This window comes from Apaloderma vittatum, unplaced genomic scaffold (assembly GCF_000703405.1).
Source record: "Apaloderma vittatum isolate BGI_N311 unplaced genomic scaffold, ASM70340v1 scaffold20283, whole genome shotgun sequence".
NCBI lineage: Eukaryota > Metazoa > Chordata > Aves > Trogoniformes > Trogonidae > Apaloderma > Apaloderma vittatum.
In genome coordinates this window covers 1,719-12,665 of record NW_009708885.1, presented here as the reverse complement: position 1 = coordinate 12,665, position 10,947 = coordinate 1,719, and positions in this window count along the sequence as shown.

Below are 10,947 nucleotides of genomic sequence, written 5' to 3'. Positions count from 1 at the left end.
CTAAATCCGAGATACTTTCTGCTATTAAAGAAAGCCTGGTAGCCTTTTACAGCAAATGCCAGCTTGGGACCCAAACGGGGAGACTTTATACACCTGGGAGCAATTTCATTAGGCCTTGATCACAGGATTAAGGGTTGCGAGACAGTCTTCACTTGCTTAGAACATTCTGCAGCACTTGGGTATTGGAGATCGTTTAGCCGTTGATGTTGTCATTGACACTTGGAACAAAAAGGATCTATTAGACACTTTTAAATGGTTTTAGAATCTCTACTTTATTTGTATTTGCATTTATAAATATGATAATTACGCTCTATAGCACTTGGGGAGGGCAAGGAGCATATGCCTTGTCTCATGTTGGTTTTTGCTTCTGTAAATCAGCTGTTGTTTCTTTTTCCAAAGTGACATATTCCATGGACTGCAGATTTTAACAAATTAGCAAATATTTTTAAATGATAAATAATCTAATGCAGGCTAATATTAATTTGGTATTGACTATAATAGTTTGTAACGTCACTCCACAAGCCAGAGTTTAGTCTAGACAAAAGCAGTTAATTGATTTTTGTTTATTTCAATATAAAAATAGATTTTAAAAGAAAATAAATAATATTTCTAATGTTCAGTATTATTAAAAATGTTGCAGTACAATAAGCGCATTAATTTTCTCGGTAGGTGCAATGTGTTTGTGATTCGCCTTCTTTATATAGATAAAGTTTTAAGGATGCTGTGGCTTCAAGCAAGTAGAAAATACAGATACAGGACCAGCTGTGCATTGTAGCGCTGCTAATGCATCCTCCCCCAGCACTGAGTATCAAAGCTAGACAGGGACTGTGCTGTTTTTAAGCATATGCAGTAAATTAATAATGAAATTATTAATGAAATCATTAATCAGGGAGAAATATGTTAATATTGGAGTATCTACAGAAAGTGAAAGGTAATCACTGTTGGTACAGGCCCTGCATCAGTTGATTTGTGCTATGTCCTCAGGCAAACGCCCATCAAATAATGTCCCAGTGCAACACCACCAGCAGTGATATGGTCACATCTGAGTGGCAGTTACCTCTTTTCACCCAGAGTTTCAGCAAAGTATGGTCATGTAAACAGATATCGTGAAAATAGCCTACACATCTTCATTCACTCAGGCCGGCAAGCAGTTGCTTTGGTAACGTTAGAGGGCTAAATTCTAAATAGAGACCTAGTCATCAGTTCTTAATGAATGGATGTATTTCCGAAGGAAACTTTGAATTTTGGATTCCTACTGAAGTTGCTTCTTTCAGGCTAGCCTCTGCATATGCAAAATATAAGGCAAAGCCTTCAGCTCAGAGAGATGTTGCCAAAAATGGTGATGAGACACATCCTTCAGTCAAAATACGTTCAATAGAGATAACATGTTGAATGGAGTCGCTGGGAACATCCTTTTCCCTCGTCAATAGACTGTGAAAAGATACAGGGAAATGGGGATGATTAAGTTTCGGTTGAATATGTTAAGAACTCTAATACTGTCCATCAGTTCACTAAAATGCAAATTTAATATATCCAAAGCAGAACATTGTCAGATGTATGCATTGACTAGAATCAAGTAAAACTTTTGGCTACTTTGGCACCATTATTACTGCAGTAAGGAGGGGTGGTTTGCCCTGAAATTACTTCTGCTACTTCTCATGCAAACTCCTTCATTCCACCTGTTTTGTTTCAGTCCACCTAGTTAAATCAACGTGGACCATAACCACGGTGTTTCCCAGCACATGACGTTTCAAAATAAACAGTACTAGAGACTGAATTGTTTTGTTCAATACAGGGGTTTTGCTTTGGCTTTTTTAACCATCAATAGGGATTTTTTTTAAATGTTGCTGAAATTTATTTCCTTTATTTTGCAACCAATTTGTGTATCCCTTAAATTTTCAGTCTCTAAAAAGCAAATTTCTGTCCAGGTGACCCCAGAACCAGTAGGTGGGCTGGACTTACTTGCCAGGTTTGACAGAGGACTGGACGAACGTCAGGTCTTCCCAGCCACCTGCCACCGAGTACATGGGACAGAGAGAAGGCTAGTGCAGTCGATCTTTGCCTGCTAGGTGGCACCAAAACAGGCATTTCAAGAGTCAAGATATGCACCCTGATTTCTTTTCAGAGGTTTTGCCTTCATCCTACATCCTGATTGGAACAGAATTCTTGAACCATAATAGCACAGACTTCAATGAGTCACGAAGGATATATTACAGGTAGGACTGTAGGCTTAGGGTCTTCATTGCTGTTCTGTGCTTTTATTCTTTCGATGCGTAATCTAGCAATTTTTGTTGGGTGTTGTCAGCGTTGGCATGGGCTTAGTGTTGGCATGAGTCCTGTTGCAAAAAAAAAGTATAAATAAATAGAGAAAAAAGCAGAGTGCCTCTATGCCAGGCAACTGGCAACATTTTCCCAAACTCTTCCTCTTCTCCCTGCCCTACTGCCTGGCATAGGCTTGTCCAGCTTGAGGGATTAAGGCCAGTTGCATTTTCTGTGCTCTTCCATAGCTATGGCCCTGGGAGCTGCTCTTTGCCCACTGTGTGGAAGTACTACATTGTACAGTTTAATGTATGTATATTGAAAAACAAGTTAAAAGATTCTTCTGTGTACAAAGCATATATATAATCTAGTATCCCTTTGCTACGCTGCAGTAAAAAGACCACAGGTTTTATTGTGTGTGCTCCTTGAGCACGGGATTCCATGTCCATGCCTTTGGGACTGGAGGATCGTACCCACTCTCTCGTGAAGCTTTATCACTAGGAGCAGTAAGCAAAGTCCACCACACATTCCACTGGAAATCCACGTGTGGCATTATTACGGGATCTGCTAGCAGTAATGCATGTGAGTTTTAAAGTGAAAATCATCCCGTCTTTGAGCTGAAATGTAATTCTCTTCAGGTTTATTGATGAAACAGTGGAAACGTACCAATCTGCTCTTCGGAAAGTACACTGGAGTTCTGCCAGTGACTTCAGTAAGAACAGAACTGGGTCTCTCATTTACAGTATATTGTTTCGAAAATACATATCTATTTATCTTACTCAACTGCAAAGCAAAAGACAAGCTATATGTCTGTCTTTAAAAATATGCGTTGTCAGGAACTAGGTTTTTAGTAACTAACTGAGCACAAGGTGCAATGTTTGTTTTCTGATATGCAGCTAACTGGTATTATCTTACTATGAGAATAGGCAGGAACCAAAGTTTCTCTTACAGCTGGCAAATATTCTTTATTGTTTTGTAGACTGTGCTGCTAGCTACGTTGGATTTTGCTTTTCCGATACTGCTTTTCTAGATTAATAGAAGTTACGAAAAACACTAGGAAAAGAGGGTGAGCAAGTGTAACCACTACTATATATTCTATATATGTTTTTCTAACATGTAGTGTCTTTTATAACATGAGCCATTTATTTATGTTCGAAGTATAAGCTGAGAAAAATATTTAATAAAGAATGTGTTAAAAATTAACTTGGAAGTGCATTTATCATGTTGTCATTTGAACTAGAAGGCTAGAATTTGTGGCATGCATTAATGAATAATTACATATTACTGGACTCATGAAAGGGAAAAAAAGATATGTTATTAGGACAACAACAATGTATATTTTTAAGTTTCTAAAGTTTCAAAACCAGCAAGTGCAATTGTTGAAAACTATCCAGTCTCTTGTAAGTTTGACCGTTGTATCAGTGGACTCAAATAGTGTCTAAGCAGTAGAATTTCTGCTATGCTGTCTGCATGGAGTACCCATCTGCACTCAGGCAGCGTGCGTGCTGCATAAAACCGAGAAGCACCGATATTCACAATGAGTATTGCAGAAGCACTAGCAGATAAAATTAATTTTCAGTTGCTAAGTAGCAATTTATCCTAATTAACCTGACCTACAGGATATATACCGAATCCCATGATTGCGTTTAAATACTGAGACTTGTATTTATCAGACTCAGCAATGGCCTTTTTGTGTGTACCTGCACTATTATAAACAGGAAGAATAATTGAGAACCGTTTGGTTGTTAGTAAAGCCTGCCTTTTTGCTCCACATCTCTTTGATATATGGTTCTAAAACCCATCAGATTGTACGAGTGCGTACATTTGCACACCTTGCAGACACATTCTGTCCTGATGGGAACTTACAACTCATTATTTATGGGTGGGAGGTCAAAGTCTAAAAACTGCTTAGTTCCCCCTTGAGAGAGGTCTGGCTATTGGGAAAGGTTTCCTGACCTGTGGTTCAGTGCTTGCTTAAACTTCAGTGTTCTCTCTTCTGTCCTATTTCATTTTCTGGCCTCATAGAGAGAAATTAGTTTTTGTAAAATGCATTCTGGGAGTGAGAAAAATCTGTGCTCTGAAAGGTGCAACCATAATGGAGGGTTCTGCAAGAGTTAATTTGTATCGCAATGAGTGATACCATGAAGTTGATACAGTATTTTTAGATTGCTTTACATATCTTCATAGGAATAATACTTCACATAATAATAGTCCTGTTAAGAAGGCAGATTAATATCATCTGTAGCTAGGAAGAAACTGAGCTAAGAAGTGCTGGCCTGACTTGAAGCCACATGATGAATCTGTAAAAGCACACAGATTAAGGCTATTGCTGCTTCCTAAGGCCCTGGTAAGCCCTTTAAACTGCTTCCTCCTCCTCACAGGCATCCTGTAGGCGTCATTGTTGAAACTGCCCGTGCTACTAAACTGGGCAGGACTAGGGCAACAACTTAAGCGCTGTCCTGTGATCATTGTAGTTGGCTCTCGGGCATTCAGCCTGGCCTGGGCTGCTCCTGTCAGGCAGCCACTTATCTGGGATATTTCGGGGAATGATTAACCACATGGTGCCACTTGCAGAATAGGCTCTCTGCCTCTGATGTCATAGGGTCATAGAAAGGTCTGGGTTGGAAGGCACCTTAAAGATCGTCTAGTTCCAACCCCCTTGCCATAGGCAGGGACACCTCCCACTAGACCAGGTTCCCCAAAGCCTCTTCCAGGCTGGCCTTAAACACTTCCAGGGATGAGGCATCCACAACTTCTCCAGGCAACTTGTTCCAGTGTCTCACCACCCTCATAGTAAAGAACTTCTTCCTAATGTATAACCTAAATCTACCCTGCTCTGGTTTAAAACCATTGCCTCTTGTCCTGTCACTATACACCCTTGTGAACACTCCCTCCCCAGCTTTCCTGTAGCCCCCTTCAGGTACTGGAAGGCCTCTATAACGTCTCCATGGAGTCTTCTCTTCTCCAGGCTGAACAACCCCAACTCCCTCAGCCTGTCCTCCTAGCAGAGGTGCTCCAGCCCTCTGGTGATCTTTGTGTCCCTCCTCTGGACCCGCGCCAACAGGTCCGCATCCTTCCTGTGTTGAGGGTTCCAGAGCTGGATGCAGCACTCCAGGTGAGGTCGTACCTGGGCAGAGGGGCAGAATCACCTCTCAGCCTGCTGGTGACACTTCTTTTGATGCAACCCATGACACAGTTGGTTTTGGGGGAGGCTATGAGCACTCATTGCCAGCTCATGTTAAGCACTTCATCAGCCACCAGTATGGTTGATACTGATGTAGCCTAACGTGCATCCATGTGGCCTAATTCATATGGGATGGTTGCCTAGTAGTATAGAACTGAGGACCAGTCTTTTTATGGTCAAGAGACAGAAATATCTACTGGCACAGACTGGACGCCTACCATACAGTTCTAGTGGCTGTACAAGGAGTCTCATTGTGAGTCTGTGATGCTTCGTCAGCTGCTTGTACTGTGCCACAGCTCTAAATCCTGGTTTACCTCCTTCAACTTTCTGATATAGGTAGTTTAGAGCTGTGTGTGCAATCTACATCCCATTTCATCACAAATGTAGCTTCAAGAAATTCAAGAAATCTGCCTCAACATTTTTCACAATTAGTTAATTTGCTGCTGCCTCACACTTGTGCTTACTTGATCATAGCATTTTCCTTAAAGGCTACCAAACTGCCAGAAGCACTTTTCGCCTCCTAGAACAAAGAATCAAAATAGCAACATTGGAAGAGCTTCAGATAAAAGGATCTGAAAATTTCCTAGGCAAATGAAGATTTACCGCATGACTCTATTTGAAATGCAGCAATGTCGATGCACGACCAAAAGTACTTCCAAGTGCTTTGGCCAAGCTCCATAAACCACACCAGTAAGGCAGTTTAGTCTTTCACAGCACGACCTTCAAAGGTGTTCGAAGGGAATTTTCTTTTCCTCCAGCAAAACAGGGCTTGACAGCAGAACTGCGAGTTCTCCTGTTGTGCATATTGTTATACTCAGGGGATAATCATGGTTATCGTTAATGTGTGCCCCAACCTGGAAGATGAGCCAGAACATCTAGGTTTAAAATGATGCACCTTGGGGGAGATGAAATCATTGTAAGAATTCACTGGAAATCTGCTTTAATGAGTATTTTGACATCAAAAGATTCAGGTGAGCCTCCAGCAGAGTTTCCTGAAGCACTGGCATACCTATTTTCCCCAAAATATGCACATTTACACGCCAAAATGCAGATAACAAGAAAGGTTTTAAATCCAGAAGTTGCAGAATTTTCATTTTTGCTTTCTATTATTCCACGCTGGAAAGACGTTCTGTGGGTTTCACTTGGAGCATCAGAGTTGCCTCGAATGTTTGCAAAAGAAATGTATTAACTCACACCTTCCAAAGCAAATTGTGAAAGTTGATTCCTGTGGGCTTCTCTGGTTTGTTCTCCCTGCGTGCATTTCAAGTTGCAGAACATGCCTGTCAGACTACACAAAATGCTTTTTTAATGTTCTCTTTCTAAAGTGATGTTTGTTGGTTTTGGTTTTGGGTTGTTTTTTTTTTTTTCTGGAGAGTTGGATAGCACAGACTGTGTGCATTAATGAGGAGGATTACCCCTAGTTCAGCCAAGATTTTTAAGTGCAACAGCTTTTCTGCAGTGTTGCCCAGAGCAGTCTGTGATGCTCTTAATCCCAAGCACAGGCAACTGACACCATCACTTAACTTAAGCTACATCTACGCTGCTGAACTCCAGAGCCCTTCAAGCATTACTGACACACATCTTGGGGCTGCAGCAGGTGGGATCAAGGTGCCAGTCCCCTCCCTGCACAAATCCTTCTGTTCAGGCAACTGAAGCTGGTTATAGCCTGTACCTGTGTGTGATGACATTTCATCAATAAACCAGCATTTGGGGAGAAATGCACCACGAGGTCTTTTGCTCCCAAGCCATGGTGATAGATGCGAGTTGATGAGACAGGTGGTGGGACAATCCACGGCCGATTATGGCTGGGAAGAAACGTTAAGCAGATAATCTCGGAGCAGGGTAAAGAGCAAAGGTAAACTTTCATTCTCATTTTCAAATTCTCTGGCGCTTTATTGTCTTTTTAGCAAATTGAGGTGATGTGCACATCTCAGTTCATCTAAGTAAATGCTGTGTATTCGCCATCTTTTAACCTTATCAAATGCTTTCAACCTTGTTAAAAGCTGTTCTACCTGTTCAGAGCATTGTTTTGGTGATGGAAATCTGCACTAATACAGTCTCTTTTGTTATGCTGTGGTTTTTTTCTCTTAAATTAAAAACAATATTGATCTGTCTCTAGTGTACAGAAGTATGTAACCCAACACTGAAGAAATCTTTATGATCTATTTTTCCTTATGACTACTACCGCTCTATCTGCTACAAGCTGATAACCCTCCTGATGCAACCAGCCCTTTTCTTTCACTTCCATTATTTAGGTCTATTACAGGCATGTGTGAAAACTAATATGCAAAAGCAGATCAGCTTGAGTCAGCATCAGATATATACAACGTATCCTGCATAACATGCTTACGGCATGTGTAGTTTTTGTATTCCAAATATAGAAAATGTATTTTAGGCACCTTTGGCTGCTCAGCAAAAATACAATAAGCATTCTATCTGTGCCAGCAATAGCATCGAACCAGTCCTTGAGGCCGTCGTGTTACAACACTAAGAAGGATTTCACACAGGAGCATTCAGTGCCAAACAGAGGATGAGCAAAAGGAGTCAGGTCTTCTTTTCTGTTCGTTTTGTTTTTACATTTTGGTTTCTGGCCATGAACCAGGTCTCTGGGTACTGCAGGGACCACTGACATCAGCTACTGCCACTGTGTATCTGATACTCCAGTATGCACAGGAGGAATGGTAACGAGTTTCATAGAAGAGAGTCATAGAATCATGATGGTTGGAAAAGACCTTCAGGATGATCAAGTTCAACCATTATCTAACTCACTTATGCCAGTTCCAGAATTTAGATGCTGCAGCATTTATTTTTCTGAGACATCCTTTTGCCAATCTAAACCATGAAAGAACAGCCTACCAACAGCTTTGCATTTGCATAGACACTGGGAGTGAGTCTAGACTGTGTAGGCACACCAGCCCTACCTCGTGGGCTGCACAAATGCCCACCAGGTAATGGACTCAGCAAGTGAAGGCTGCAAAGCCCACCTAACAGCCGGGTAAATAACTGAGCATGGGCCGGTGCTCAGCTCCATGCTGCCATGGGTACATCTCCAGGACTCTACATTGCTTACTTGTAAAAGTTAGCCTGCGTATGCCAGCGTGAGCTACACCGTGAGCCTGTTATCGAGGAAGGTTTAAAGCCTCCTGGTCCATAGGATATAGATGGAGTTTTTCATCTGGGTGAAATAACAGTTTTGTTAAATGATTCCTAACTTCTTTAAAGGAGAAATTCTGTAGCTTCACTGGCCAAGAATCAAGCCCCCTGACAGTGGGCTGACTCATTTATTTTATGTGATCTGTGGGCTAATTTTACTGAGAAGTGGTGCATTTGCTCCAGCTACCAGGGCAGCCTGGTCCTGCAGCCTCAGAGCTGGGAATTGCAGCAACGCAGCAGCTACTGCAGCCAGCAGGGAAAAAGAAATGCTGCATGACTCCCAGGGAGAGCACAGCCCTGACAATATCTGAGCAGATCTACATCACTCTGGATGGGGATGGCATTTGGTGACCCCACTGTGCGAATGACATTCAGCTCTATTGCCTGTTTCTGCACTAGAGACATCACAGACCAATGTCTTACTCGGAAGAAGCAACTAAAAATCTTTTATTTCACCTAATGTGGATTTAACAGACAGAAAGACATATAAGATTAAGAAACCTTCCTATTTCTATTTCTTCATCTGGATTTTATCTTTGATTTTTATTGAAGAAACAACTGATAAAATTCTTTTTTTCCAGACTCTATTTTCTTTTTATTATTGAGCACTATTGCTGGTATGTGAGAGACAGAGAGGACCGGCTGTATGTCCAGAAAGAACTCTGCTGTATGTGACCAGGCAGAAACTAGCCAAGGTTTCTGGAACAGAGCAGACACTTCCCTTCGTGTCTTTACTCCCCTCACTGTGCTCATCACCCTGCTGTTGTTACTCCAGGCACCTCAGCAAGTCCTGATGGTCAGTAGCAGCAGTTACAAGCAATCAGTCCCTCTGAATGTTTGTCATGTTGGTCGGACTACAGAAATGCATGAAAAACATCAAATTATGTACCACGTAAGCTGCGTTTTCTTTAAGACAGATCCTTTTCTGTGCTGGGACAATGATTCATCTCAGGTAGTTTAGATATTTAAAAACTGTCTGCAGCTGTACCAGTCTGACTTTACAGCTGATGGAGAGAAACAAGGACTACCAGCGGATGATTCACCTCATCCTAATATGTCTAAGATAGGTGAGAAAAATTGCCCTCCAGACATGGTTATTCCTGTGCATTAATTATAAATGGAGCCTCAGGGAACTCAAGTTAAGTAGGGAAATAAAACAACTAGAACTGAGATGACTTCTACAGTGGGTGTCCCAGTTTTTAGCATCACCTCCATTTCTACTGAGAACTGAAAGTCTAGTCAATGAGCAGCCTTATTTTCCATGGCAAATTTTCCAGCCTATGATCCATAGAGCATCAGTATTCTGCAAAAGTTGCACTAAGAGGTCTGCAACTCTCTATCTGTTTTCTCTTACAGGTTTGATGACAAAGGTGCGTGGGGGGTCAGGAAGAAACTTGCACGAAGTACAGCAGACCGAAGCTCACAAAGTTAGGGAATCACTGCCCAAAGCTAAACTTTGAAGAAGCAGAAATGAGGTCATTTTACCCCCTTTAGGTACTGGAAGGCCTCTGTAAAGTCTCCCCAGAGCTTTCTCTTCCCCAGGCTGAACAACCCCAACTCCCTCAGCTTGTCCTCCTAGCAGAGGTGCTTCTGGCAATGTTGAGTGTGGACAGAGGGTAAAGTCTGCAAAGGCCAGGTGCTACCTGCCTTCTCAGATTAGGACCCCCGTGGAGCTTGGATTTTGTATAACTCTCCTCCTGGTTCTAGCCACAGGAGCAATATGGCCCATAAACACACAATATGCTACTTCCTACCCACCACAGATTTTCAGTTGTCTCCAGAAACCATAGCTCATACACCTTTGTGTAGAGTCAGACTGTGATGTGATGTGGCAGTTTAATCTGAAGAGGAGCTAGGCAAATCCAGTAATGTTTAAAATCACCATATATTCAGAAAGCATGAGTCAGAATGATCTCAAATTATCTCAGATACGATACTGCTGCCACAGCCACATAACTCTCATCAGTGTGAACACAAGTCAGGCACTTCAAGCAGAGATGATCCTCCACAGAGGAATAGAACAACTGGGATTTAAAAAGTGCAAATAATTTTCCAGACCTGCATCAGTTGTCTAATTTCAATGTCATCTTAAAATATATTGTATTTAAAGTAACACAAAACAGCAGGAAGATTAGTTCCTGATGTCAGGAGAGAGGAGTTATTTCTGGCAGGCTTTAATGGATCTGCCGCATCACATGGAAACTTCTTCCAGCTAGCTGGGAATAAAACCACATACAGAAATTAACAGTCCAAACACTTAATGGATCCAAATCAGGGGACAAAGGGAAATTCACAATTACACTAAAGCCACATGTTGTGGTTACTAACTATTTTGAGACCCTGGCAACACT